Source organism: Coptis chinensis, unplaced genomic scaffold (genome assembly GCF_015680905.1).
Source record: "Coptis chinensis isolate HL-2020 unplaced genomic scaffold, ASM1568090v1 utg5391_pilon_pilon, whole genome shotgun sequence".
In the NCBI taxonomy this organism is placed as follows: domain Eukaryota; kingdom Viridiplantae; phylum Streptophyta; class Magnoliopsida; order Ranunculales; family Ranunculaceae; genus Coptis; species Coptis chinensis.
Window position 1 is genome coordinate 112,069 of NW_028238166.1, and position 14,079 is coordinate 126,147.

General features: G+C 42.2%; 1 pseudogene across 1 annotated transcript; it reads left to right on the forward strand.

Moving 5' to 3' along the window:
• The first annotated feature begins 7,430 nt into the window (after positions 1-7,430).
• On the forward strand, positions 7,431-13,419 carry LOC147473031 (WD repeat-containing protein 55-like; annotated as a pseudogene). The gene is made up of 14 exons (XR_015210602.1): positions 7,431-7,650; positions 7,727-7,828; positions 7,909-7,996; positions 8,065-8,137; positions 8,586-8,692; positions 8,821-8,863; positions 8,991-9,047; positions 9,616-9,694; positions 9,821-9,867; positions 9,956-10,002; positions 10,236-10,309; positions 10,821-10,876; positions 11,905-11,958; positions 13,279-13,419. The product of XR_015210602.1 is annotated as a WD repeat-containing protein 55-like (transcript).
• Positions 13,420-14,079: the final 660 nt, after the last annotated feature.

Sequence of the window (14,079 nt, forward strand, 5' to 3'; positions counted from 1 at the left end):
GCATCGAAGTTCGTGCAAATCCGCTTTGTATATTTGAACCGAGGGGAGAATCGCCACGCAGATGCTCTGGCTTATGTAGCCGCTGCCATGCCAGGGTCCGAAGAAAGGACCCTCGAAGTAAGGAAGTTGGACAAGCCAAGTACCGAGGAAGCATTGGGAGTGATGAATACCGCGGAGGGTGACGAAGGATGGGTGGGGCCTATCAAGCAGTTTTTGACAGGGGGGGAGGGGATTTGTCCGAGAGAAAGACGAAGGTTGGAATAGACATCTCGAAGGTACACGTTGGTGGGAGGTGAATTATATCGGAGGAATTTCAATGGGCCTTTGTTAAGATGCTTGGGGCCAAAACTGGCTCAAGAGGTGCTCAGTGAGTTGCACAAAGGGGATTGTGGGAGCCACTCGGCGGGCAGGACAACAGTGCACAGGTTGTTAACACAAGGTTACTTCTGGCCTCACATGAAAAGAGACACCGTGGAATTTGCCAAAAAATGTGAGAAGTGTCAGAGGTTTTCTCAGTTGATATTGGCCCCAGCAGAGCCGCTGCACAGTGTGTCTAGCCCGTGGCCATTCGCGATGTGGGCCCTTGATATAGTGGGACCGCTGCCCATGGCCCGCGGTAAAAGGAGATTCTTATTAGCCGCGACGGACTATTTTACAAAGTGGATCGAAGCCGTACTATTGCAGCAGGTGAAAGAGGTGCAAGTGATCAAGTTCTTGTGGGAAAACATCATATGCCATTTCGGGTTGCCCTATTCTATCATTGCGGATAATGGAACCCAGTTCACGGGATCAAGGGTTAGGAGTTTTCTGCAAGCGTATCACATCAAACAAGGATTCTCGGGCCCATACAACCCTGAGGGAAATGGACAGGCGGAGTCCTCTAACAAAACCATACTTAACAATCTCAAGAGGAAACTGGAGGGCAAGAAGGGGTCCGGGCAATTTAACTAAATCGGTGCTTTAGGCCTATCGGACAACCCCACTTAACCGACAAAGGAGACCCCCTTTTTCATTGGCATATGGAGTAGAGGCCGTGATACCGACAGAAATGGTGGCGGCAACCACTAGGACCTCGGCTGTCAAGGATGGGTCAAACTGGGGCATTCTGGCCAGAGACATGAACCTAGCAGAAGAAAGGAGAGACACAGCGCGCATCAAACTGGAAGAATATCACCGCCGCCTGCAAAGGCAGTACAACAAGAAGCTGAGAGTGAGGAGATTTAAGGTGGGAGACAAGGTGCTTCGGCGGGTGACCCCCAGCACCAAGAAAGCAAGCGAGGGGAAGTTGGGTCCGACATGGGAGGGGCCTTACGTAGTGGTCGAGGTGGGGGAAACAGGCACCTACAGGTTACAAACTGTAGAGGGCACAGCGGTGGATAGGCCGTGGAATATAAGGTTGCTGAAAAAATTTCACGAGTAAATGTAATGAGAGAAACTGAAAACGGCATGAGTTATTTGTACATATATAAAACCGTAGCACTTTTGAGTTAAGTATTATTGCATGAGTTTTCATTGCCCCTCAGAGTGAAGGGAAGGGAGGGGGTGAGCCCTCCAAGGACGAGAGGTCCAAACTTTAGTAGGGCAAAAAGAGTTGCCACACGAAGATGAGGTCTCACAGGGCCGGGGTGAGAGGAGTTGCCCCGGACCTATGTGGGAGAGGGGCAAACGGAAGCGAAGAAGCTTCCGTGTGCCGCGGGCAGAGTGCCTGCCAGAGGTAGAGAGAGTGGCGGAGGCCTGGTCTGGGCGTGGGGCAAACAAATCAAATATTCCCAACCAATGGGGGTGAATACACTAATAGGGGCCAGTTGTTGCTGGATCCATATGCGAGTAAGAGTGTCGAGAGAAACAATCAGGGCAAACAGGCAAAACATAATATGAACATCCCAACTGGTGGGGGTGAAAATACGACAAAATGTAGCATAAATAGTATGACAAAGTAGCATCAAAAGAAGCCCAGCGGGGCATAAACAAGCTATTTTCAAGACACGGTACTTTTCGCGGATCGCGGACTCGGCGGCTTCTTCTATGACTTCATCCGCGCGGCCCACGTCTATCGCCCGGCTACCAACGCAATGCCTCTTTCCCTTCGAAGTGGAGTCCGGATTGGCACAAATGACCTCGATATTGGAGCAGCGGCATGGGGGCTTCGGGGAAAGAGACGGCCTTCTTTGGTGAGCCGGTCAAACTCCTCCTTGACCTTCTTGGCCACCCTCTTCTCGGCTTTGGCCCGAAAGCTGTCCCGGAGCTCCTCCATATCGGCCTCATGTTGTCTAAGGAGAGCCGATACATCCTCCTGATGCTTCTGAGAGAGGGAGTCCAGAGCGGCGGCGTGCTTCTCTTGAAAGGTCTCGCGCTGGTTACTCAAGCAGTCATTAACCTTGTCCATATAAGCAAGGTGGGAGGCCTCCGCAGTTTTAAGCTCGTCTTGGGCCCTGATCTTGTCTAGGTCCACGGCCACATTCTTCTTTTCTAGATGGGCGACTTCCTTATCCAGCTTATCGATCCGTGCCCTTGCACCAAAGAGGCCGCAGATCATGAAGGAGATGTCCAAACTCATCTGGAAGAAGGGGCAGAAGTTAGAATACTCAGAGAGATGGAAGAAAGATACTTGAATGCAAAGAAAAGGTTACCTTCTCCCAGCTGGTGTAGAATGAAGTCCGGTGAGACTCAAAGGAGCCCCCCTCAGCGTACGTCATATCGTTGGGGAGATGAGACCCGAAGAACAGGGAGGAAGCCACTGCAGGATTTTCCAAGGCAGAGTCGTTGACATTTAGAATGCGGTTTCAAAGCTTGAAAGCGGGGCAAAACGGAGGAATGGGTCCAGCGGCCCCCTTATCAGTCCGTGGTGCCATCTCCTTCCCGGGCCGCTGTTCCGCATGAGGAGGTGCGGTAGGTTGGGATGTGGTCCTAGTTGGGGGACCCTCTTCAGGAGCTGAGGGCCGTGGACATTTGGAGGCCGGGGGAGGAGAGGAATGAGCAGCGTCGAGGGGGGCAGCAATGGGGACGACATCCTCATCCGAATCACTGTCGAAGAGTTTGCGTTTGTTAGCGCCCATGTCTGAAGTTTGAGAAGTGGTGGAAGGGGAATGAGAGGCTGAGTATTGATCTTCCCAAGTGGTCAGGGATCGGTATGGAGTAGGGGCAGCGGAGGGAGGAGTGGTCTTGCGAACAGGCTTGGAGCGGAGTGGGGATTTCGCGGTATGGCGCTTTTTCTTAGGAGGTGGTGTGTCACGTGGCTTTCTCTCTTTGGGGGGAGGAGGACGGAAAAATGGGGAGCAATATTTTCCTATGGATTTCAATTCGATCGGACAAGAGGGGAGTAGCGGTTGCAGTGGTCAATCCCAAGTATCACGGCTTGAGCAGGCCCCAGGTCGCGAATCTGCTGGAAAGTGGTGGAAGAAATGTGGTCGTAGGGTCGCGACTTTGAGTCGGGGCGCCAACCTGAAATAGAGAGCCATCAAGTCAGATGAGAAACCAAAAGATATACATCAATGGGGGTAGATAAAGAGGGAGACTCACCACTGGGAAGAAAAGCCAAGTGGTTAAGATTCAGTTCGGGTGGAAGATCCGCGGAGAGGAAATTGCCTGAGATATAAAGAGGGTAGTGATGCCACACTTTGTCTAAGGAAGTGACACGAAGAATAAAATGTTGTTTTCTAGGGCGGACACAAAAAGAGTGATAGCCCACACTGACATCCTTGGTGCTCTTTTTGATGAAGAAGTGAGCGGTCATGTCGCGAACCGTTATCTTGGGTACTTCGGAACGGTTGTAGTGGTTCGCGGCATACATGACCCTCCAGAAATTGCCAATGCCTTGGCAAGGGGGGATGTTAAAGTGATTACACACCTCGACATCAAGACGGGTGAGAGGCAAACGCAGGCCGGCAACAATCTGTCCTACCGTGGCTACGAGGGCACCCGACTGTAAAGGGAACCGGATCGCGGGAAGTGAGTTAGGTCAGGCACATGTTCTAAGGTGACATCAGCGGGTATCCCGTAAGCGCTTTAAACGGCTTCAAGGTTAGGTCTACGATCGATGGGGCGGGGAGGGGCAAAATCTTGCCCGAGATTGAAGGGCCTCGACCGGCAGTGGGGAGAGGTGGGGAAGCAAGGCTACGGGATGGGGAAGAGGAAGAGGTGGCGGATCTCGGGCCGACATCGCGGGTCGGGTGGAAGACACACAGCCACGACAAAGGCGGAGAAAGAAGGGGAGACGCGAACAGATTCTAACACAAAGGACAAAGGAGAAACGCCGCGAATATAGCAATTAAATGGGGCTAGAGAGAAGAGGAGACCAACCCGAGGTAAAAGGAAAGCAGCCGGAGCAAGAATTTCCTTGAAGAAACCGGAGAAGAACGACCGTCGCGCGGCGACCGATCTTTGGAAAACAAGAAGAAAGGTAGAGGGAGAGGTTGAGAGGAACCGAAAGGCAAAAAAGAAAAGCTAAGTGAGAGAGGAAAAATCGAGCGGGCTTTTTATAAGAGGAGGGGGTAAAAGAGTAATTTGAGGGGAGCTGAAATCGAGGGGACACCAAAAGGAACCATCCAGTGAAGGACACGTGGATGCACAAGAAACGAGGGGGCGCCAGTGGTACTCACGTGGAAACTCGTGAATCCAGCGGTGAAAGGAAGACGGAAGACTACGGTTGGAAAGTTTAATGTGTAGAACTCTCGACTCCCCGATCGAGATACTATCGCGGACTCGAGAGGGGCATCCAGAAGTGGCGGGATGCAAAGATCTTGGGATATCAGTGGTGAGATGTGCCGGGTCAGTATAACACATAAGTCCGCGATCCACCGGATTGGGGTGACAGTGTGTGGTCGCGGTACGAAAACCCTACACATGGAGATAAGAGGACCGCGAGATGGAGGAACAGGTGGAGGGCCATGATGGATGAAAAGAAAGATATAAAGAGAAATAGTGGGAGAGAGAAGAAAAGGGGGGCGGATTCATTAATCCAAAGAGAGAAGACCTAAAGAAAAGGGGAGTGAGTAGGGCTGAGAAAGAGAATAGTGCCTAAGAGCTAGGGAATAGTGCTTGTAGTAGAAACAGGGTTGTAACAGGTATAAACTTTGGGTTCAGTTAATTTTTTAAATTTAACTTTGGGTTCAGTCAAATCTCGGGCTAGTTCCCCCTCTTTGATATCTAGCGGATGAGTTAAACTTTGGGTTTTTTAAATCCCTCTTTCAAATTTTAAAATTTTTAAACTTTGGGTTCAGTCTCTAGCGGGGATGAGTTAAATTTTTAGCAAATAATAGAGCGGGAACTAGCCCGAGAGAGCTCAATTTTTTTCATACACACTGTCCCGAAATTTCAAATTCTAACCCATTCGACGGTTTCATAAAATCTCAGTAATCCGACCCTCATCATCTCGTGCTTGTTAGAGGAGAATTGTTTTTCAAGTGTCCATCCATAATTCCATTATGGCTTCGGTTATCTAGCATGCATGTAAACTTAGATGTTGATCTCGTTTTGATTACCATTAAACATTACTAGCTAATTGGCCCGGCCATTGCCGGGCTTGCTACATTAATAGTGGATTATTTTATGATTAAGTATATTGCATAATATATGGTATCACTTTAAGCCTTCAAAAACAACAAAACAAAACAGCTACTTCAGCATCCAAAGTTTCAGTTTGCTCGCTTGGAATCTCATATATGTTGCTCCTAATATAATTCCATCTGTTGTACGACATATTGTTCATGCTGCAGCTTTACTACCAACCCTGTCAAATCCAGCATTACTATTTACTTTAGCCCATGGTGAGATAGGAGGTGACCAAGTATCTAAAAGAAAGTATAACTGGCTAGGTTTATAAATCTGAGCTTCCAACTTCTGATCCTTACTAAAAGCATCAGAACATCTTGCTCTATTAAAATCAGTGATCTGCAAAATAGCTTTTGGAGATATATCTTTGTTCTCCATTCTAGCCTAGCTTGGTCCTGCAGTCCTAGAGCTCATAGAGAAGAGAAATTGAGAAATAGCCTCTTCTTTTCAGATCCTCATCTTTATGCAACTTTCTTCAACTCGATGTTGAGGCCTAGACTGAATCCCCATGCATATACCTGTTGATCATGCAAATGACATAAATAACAGTCAAAAGGTCAATCAGTTCACATTACCAACCTACTGCAACTTCCACCAGCAGGGTGGATCAGCTCTACATTATGGCTAGCACATGGTATTGCTTAGTTGTTTTCCTCCAAATTCTTCAAAGTAATTATTATAGGTCCAACAAATGACGAACTGAATCAATGTAATCCTTGTATTTGTTTGTTATAACCACATCGTTAGCTCCACTAATATAATTTAGAAATGAATATGCTAGGTTCATCTATCCTGACACAGTTAAGGAATATCCAATTTGTGTTGTACTTACTACATAAATAGACAGTGTATTGTGCATGCAACTCGGCATCACACCATCTACACTACTTCTAAATCCTTTTCTTCGATAACATCTACATTTTAGGATTTGCATAGAAAGGAGAAGCATTGTCGATAGCATCTATATATATAACTGCTTGCAATAAACTCATCCACAGTTGAAAAATAACTGACCTTGGTAACAACATGCTCAAGATATGTGATAGCCTCCATTAGCGTCTCCAATTAATTGTAGTGGAGCCTACTGTTTCGACAAGATTTGCCTAAACACACCAGTTGGGTCGAAAGTGTTTTTTTCGGAGGAGATTGCGAAGGAGATGGATGTTGGGGAGAGTTGAGACTGGACTTTGGTTTTGAAGTTGCCTACGTACCCAAAGATATTGTTTGGGATCAAGTCTCGATTGCGTAGTTATGGAAAAATGACAAAGGTTGGATTTTATAGGTAGGATTGGTGATAGTTACTTCTTCGTTCTCCAATATTCCAATCGTGGGATGAAGTTAGAGAATTGGCGGAAGAACTGTCCAATCGTGGGATGAAGTTGGAGAACTGGCGGGAGAACTGTCATACGATATGAAGTTGATGGAAGTGAATCTTGAATGTGGATGAAGTTGTGGAAGTTGTTTGACTCGCAAAACATGTGCGCAATTGATATTGATTTTATGTGTAGGTATGTAGGCTTTGAGCATAAGTTTTGAACATTGGCTCTGAGTGTGGGCTTTATTGTAGATACGCTCTGAACATGAGCTTTGAGCGTGGGTTTTTTGGGCTCTGAGCATGGGCTCTAAGTGTGAGTTTGTATTGAATTGGGCTTTTATTGGGCCACATTAGTTGGTACTCATGGGATCCACAGACTTTTTTTTAAAGCTTATTAATATTAAATTACTATTTTATCTCTCAAAAATTTAAAAAATAATTTAAAAAAATGTGAAATGACCAAAATGCCCCTACGTCCACACACATTCACTATTCACTCGACCCCTCGTTTTTACCGGAGAGAGTTGGTGGGCGGTGAAGCAACTAGGCATATTCATTTTGCAAAGCCCGATGGTATGTCTATAAAAGAAGGTCCGTCCATAATAAAACTGTGGGCTTTTACTTGATTGATCTAAAATAAGAGATTTGGACCGCGTCAAAAGTCAAAACCCTAACACCGAGGGGGGTTTAATGGAGATAGATTTGGGAAAGCTACCGTTTGATTTGGACTTCCACCCGTCAAGCCCTCTCGTCACTGCTGGTCTCATCACTGGTGATCTTCACTTGTAAGTTGTTCTTTCACTTTCACTTTCACTTTCATCATCTTCATCATGTAATTATTCAATTGAATCTTAACTACAGGTATCGGTATGCTGCAATCGGTACTCAACCTAGAAAAGGTTTTCGAAATACATGCACACGAAGAATCTTGTAGAGCTGTTCGTTTTATCAATGGCGGTACCGGTATTATTTCATTTTCTTTTTTTTTCTTCCCTAAATTGCATTCTTTACTCTTCTTCTTCTCACTTTGGGTTGTTTTACAGCGATTTTGACTGCTTCTCCTGATTTCTCTATTCTGGCTACGGATGTTCAAACTTGAGCAACAATTGCTCGTTTGGATAATGCCCATGAGTAAGTTTTTATTTTACTTTATTCTTGTGAGGAATTTTATTTAATTCTTCTGCTCTGTTGTCGTGCAGGGCAGCTGTAAATCGCTTGGTCAACTTGACTGAAACCACTATTGCCTCAGGAGACGATAATGGCTGCATCAAGGTGCTGTTATCCACACTTTGTCTATATTCATTATTATTGCCATCAAGGGATTTTCCTCGAATTTAGCATATAGTGACCTCCTTTGTGTTTAAACATACTCTGGGCTTATAAATTTATACACTTGTTTTTTTCACCCAAACTGCCGAATAGGTATGGCACCTTAGGTTACTATCTGATCCCTCTAAGCTAGATGAATCTATTTGTGATATAACCATGAATCAGTTTCACGTCCTATTACTAGGAGCAATTTAATGGTTTCGCAATTTCGTGATATGTTAATCCCACGATTCAATTGGTAAGAAGAACCAAAGTGAAGTATCTTATCTTGTTTGTAGACTTCATCATCCCCAATTTAGTCATTACTAATCTTAAACTCCATTTATATGTCTGTTGATGAAATACCAGTTACTTTTCTTTATCATGATGCTTTATAGAATTCATTCCATAGGTTTGGGATACAAGGCAACGTACTTGCTGCAATTCTTTTGACGCCCATGAAGAGTACATTTCTGATATGACTTATGCGGCGGATTCATTGAAACTTTTGGGAACGAGGTAGATCTATTTTCTTTCATATTTATGATATTACGTCGTTCTTTTATGCAACTCTGGCTTGCGTATATGTTTCTTATTGAGGTTTGAAGCACATGTCTAAGCTTCACACTTTATTTTTTGCTGAGTAGTGGGGACGGCACTCTATCTGTTTGCAGTCTTAGAAAAAATAAAGTAAGTTGTCTATTTCTTTTAATTCTAGAAAATTTTCTTGCAGACAGTTGGTATTATTACGCTTATTGTACTTCTCACTTCAGTTTTGAATAAATAATTTTATTTGGTTGTTGTATGACGTTGTTAGGTCCTAACGCAGTCTGAGTTTTCTGAGGATGAGCCCCTTTCAGTAGTTCTGATGAAGGTGAAGTTACATTTTGTCCTTCAACTTTGGGTTATGTGGTAGACGCATGGTCATATACTGCTCAGAAACAAACATCTAGACTTAGTATGTCGTACAGTCAGTGTAGTTGTGTTGGATTCCGCAAGTTGATAGCACGAGTATATGAGAAACATTAAACATAGATTCATCGTTGCAACAATGGACCATTTATTGTTGCATTTATGTATCCATTGAAATTTTGGATATGAGAAACCTCTTTATTGGGTCAATGAGAGGATTATGGTTGGTATCATTGAGGTTTCAAGCTCTTATCTTGTTAGAAAGGTGAATTGGGCAAACATTGAGTCTTGGAATATGGTTTTTTGAAATATGATGTTTTCCATTATTCTAGGTATTAAAAATGGTATCGTTTCTGTTACCTCTTTTTTCATGGGTTAGGAAACGGTTGGTCATGTATTTTGAGGAGCGTAGTTGTGTTGGTGTTCTTCATGGGAGTTAGCTTGTGATGCTAAATATCAAAGGAGTTATTTTTTACGTAAGTGTGTTAATTATTACTTGATCTTCCTTGATAAGTATATATTCTTATCAGAATGGCCGAAAAGTGATCTGTGGAACTCAGAATGGGGTTTTGTTACTGTATTCTTGGGGATATTTCAAGGATTGCAGGTATGCTAGTAAAAAATGTCGGAACAAAATTTGGGAATCAACAGTTCATTTTCTCTTTTCACTTATAATTATATTTATTAAAATTAGAGACATCTTAACTTGAAATTTATATTTATCGGATTGTTGACCGCTTTTTCTTGGATTTCAGTCTAACTCCATCGATGTATTACTCAAGGTGAGTGCATTTTGCTGTAATATTTTTCATTGGATTACAAAATACGAGTTACATTATTCTAAACTATTTTTGCTTATTTTGGTTTTAGCTTGATGAAGATAGAGTTATTACTGGAACAGAAAATGGACTCATTAGGTAACAGGACTTGTTCTTTAGCGCAAAGGGGGTACACACTTTGGGTCAGCCAACCATCATTGTCGAATCGCAGAATATATTGGTGGAGAATTGGCCTAATGTGTGCACATTGGTCATTTATGTAGTGTTGAACGGATGGAGATGATGGATAATGTAGATGAAAGATAATGTTTTCCTATTTGTTATCTAGTGGTCCTCATATATTTGCTAACGCTGTCTTTGTTCAAATCCAGCTTGATTGGGATCTTACCCAATAGAATAATTCAACCAATTGCTGAGCATTCTGAATATCCTGTTGAGCGACTTGGTACAACTGTGTGTGTGTGTTTGTTTAAGGTGCTTTATTTACTGGTGGTATAAGAGTCCCTTAGTACTCTGCATTATACCATTATACTCAGGGGAACCAAACCTTGAAACCTGCATTATATCTCTTCTGAACCAAGTCCCAGCTGCAAATCCATCCATCCATCCACCCCCTCCCCTCCAACGAGAAAAAACTTGAACTTGTAATTTAACCCTTTTGTGAGAACCTTAAATTTTTTTTGAGAATATTATCTCCAACCATTTGTCTGACTATTGAAATGAAAGTGGAATTTTGTGTAATCACGAGTTTAGCTTGTATTTTGAAGTGAATTCTTCCACTGCGGGCCTTCAGATGGTCAATGCCTCCCTTTTTTTTTTTTTTTTTTTTTCATTTGCACCTTCCCCCTTTACTGCCAGTTTGTGTGCTTTAAATTCAAGCTAGCTTAGTCTTGTGTTATATCTTGCAGTTTATTCTTTAAATTCAAGCTTGCTTAATCTTGTGTTATATCTTGCAGCTTATTCTCATGATAGGAAGTTCTTGGGCAGTATTTCACATGATCAAATGTTGAAGGTATATGATGCTCTCTCTCTCTGATAGTATGATACATATATTTATAAATAATGTTATATCGAAATTCAGTTTTGCACTCAATTGACGTAGTTGTTTAGTACAAATTTATGCATCTGTGTAGAGAGATGACGTACTTGCGGTTACTACTAGAGAATTTTTTTTTTACTTTCTATTATAAATATTAATTGCTATAGCTTTTGATCCACTACTCGTTGGATATACTTATTTCTGTAAGAGAAGTGGAAAATCAATCAGTTCAAAGAACAAAACCTGTTTGAATAGTTTAATCCTATGTTACATGGACACGCCATATTTCAAAAATAATCCGTGTCGGATACGTATTTACGTGTCCGTATTTTTTTTTTGGATAAATATATTTTATTAGAATGGACTTTAAACTGTTACAGATAGTGAGTGAGAACACTACAAGTTCTGCAACTGAAAGGAAAACATACAGGGAAGTAAACGAAAATAGCATCCCTAGAATATTAACATCCCTGGAGTCGGCCATTATCACACGAGGCCAGTCTAGTACCAAGTTCTTGAATTGGTATTGTTGCCTTTCCTCATAATTAGACATCCAATACCACAACACACCTTTGATCTCCCTGACCGTTTGTGAGACCGAACATTCTTTGTTCTTGAAAATATGATGATTTATGTTCTTCCATATTACCCAAATAACAACATATGGCAATAGACTCCACGTGTCCGTATCGGACACTTATTGTATGTACTATACATCAGTTTTTTATTTTTCACCATGTCAGACACTTCGTATCCATGTCAGATATGGACAGTTGGATGCACGTATCCGTGTCAATGTAACTTAGGTTTAATCTCTTGAGCGTTTTCCTATCCCCTTTGAGGAATCTGTGGGACTGATGAGATATATACCTATTGTTTGCAAACAGAATCCATATCCTTCATTTCCATTTCATATCCTCCGCTCCATATATTAAATTTTCTTGAGATAGAATCTAAGACATTGCTTAAAGTATTTGACATGTTGTAATTTATCCATGTAGCTCTGGGATTTGGATGATCTGTTGCAAGGTTCTGGTGATGTTCCAAGGAGCCCGGTCAGAGGTCGATAGTAGCGAGATGATGAGATGGATATGGACACTAATCCTTCAACCTCTTTTAAAGGTATGCTGGTGTTTTTATAGAGGTAGTAACATAAGTTATTACATATTTACATCGTATACAATCAAATATTAAAGTATAATCACCTCCCCTCTCTTCAGTCTTCTCCCCTTAGAGCATCATCAACGCATTGCTATTTGCAATTGTGACACATCAGCGTTTTTAAGGAATCAAAAAAGTCAAAAATGAATCAAGTACCAACGCGAAATAAGAAAAATTCTTGTTTTCATTTCGCACGGCTAAAGTTGTCCTGCAAACATTAATCTTTTATAAACGGCACAAGTTGTCCTGGATCCATCAATTCCCCCATTTTTATGAAGCCAATCCATATTGGTTTCATTATTCCCTCCACTTTCTCGTTATATATCACATATGAATCACAGTTGAAGCATCCATCATTTCTTCATCTCCTCTCATCAATCAAACTTTTTATATTTTGTCATGGGTTCTAGTAGTCATAATAGCAGCAATTGCGAAAGAGTAAGTGAACTAATTTTCGACGATGATGATGAAAATACCGTAATCGTTCAACAAATGCAAAGTGATGCAGTTGTAGTGGCGTCAATGATTCCGCTTTCAACGCTTTATCTGTACCAAAATGGGGTGGATCTGTTGATGGTAGAGAATACACTAACCGCGATCGTGTTGGATTGCGCGCATGAACGGTTGGTAGCCGATTATTTTGGCGATAGACCAACTTATAAAGCATGTAAGTTTCGGTCAGAGGTTTCGTATGAGAAGACCACTTTTTAACAATATATTGGAAGTTGTCACTAATTTTGATTCATATTTTAATTTTGATGCTCTTGGTTTGGGGTTTGGGTTTGGTAAAATGGCGGTACCGCAATACGATGCTTGCTTATGGTTGTCGGTGATTCAATGGATCAACTGGATAAAACTTGTCGAGAGTACGCCCGAGAATCACTTCATCATTTCTCGCAATGCGGTTGTCAATGTTTTTGAAGAACAATACCGGAAGCCCAACGGAAGAAGATGTAACACGTTTGCTTGCGATGAAGTGAAGAACGCGGTTGGCCGGTATGTTGGGTAGTTTAGAATTTGTATGCACTAGGTATGGAAAAATTGTCCAAACTGCGTGGCATGGAACTCATTTAGGCCATGCTAGAAAAGTTTAATCGTGATTTTGGAAGCGGTTGTAGACCGGGAGCTATGGTTTTGCACGCATACTTTGGAATGGTCTGGATCGTGTAATGATCTTAATGTGTTAGATAATTCTCATTTATTTGATAATTTAGTCGAGGAAAACTCCGGCTTGTGTTTATCAAGTTAATAACAATCCTTACAATATGGGCTACTACCTTGCCGATGGAATATATCGACCATGGGCTACATCGATTCAAACAATCCCATCTCCCCGCTACTCCTATGGATACTAATTTTGCAAAAAGCGCAAGAAGCAGCTTTCGTAAAGATGTGGAACGTGGTTTTGGTGTTTTACGTGCTAGATTTGCAATTGTTAGCTCGCTTTCGTCGATGGGACAGAGGAGCTCTATCCCGTATAATGAAGACATGTATTATACTTCACAACATGATTGTTGAGAATGAACGTAATGTACAACTTCCAAAGTGGAAACCACCTTCAGATGAACGGTTGCGGCATGAAGTTGAGATGCAGAGTAATGACCATCTGTTTGTGCAAAACATGGTAGCTAGGACATTAAGTATTCGTTGTGGAGCTACTAATCAACAATTGAAGAATGATCTGGTTGAACATCATTGGGCACATTATGGTGCACGCCACAACCAAAGGAACAACTAATAAGTTTGTTTAAGTTTGTTAACTGTGTTTTTTAAGTGTGCTTTATGTATTTTCTATTAACTGTACTTTCATCATGTTTGTTTAAGTTTGATTTGTCTTAGTTGAATTTTCTCGTTAAGCGTACTTTCATCAAGTTTTGGTGCTTTTCTGTATTTTTACGTTAAGTGTAATTTTATCAAGTTTGTTTTGTTTAAATAAGATTGTGATTTGTTGAATAAGATTTGCACATAGTTGAAATTAAAAACGTTACAACATACTTGAAATTAAAAACGTTACA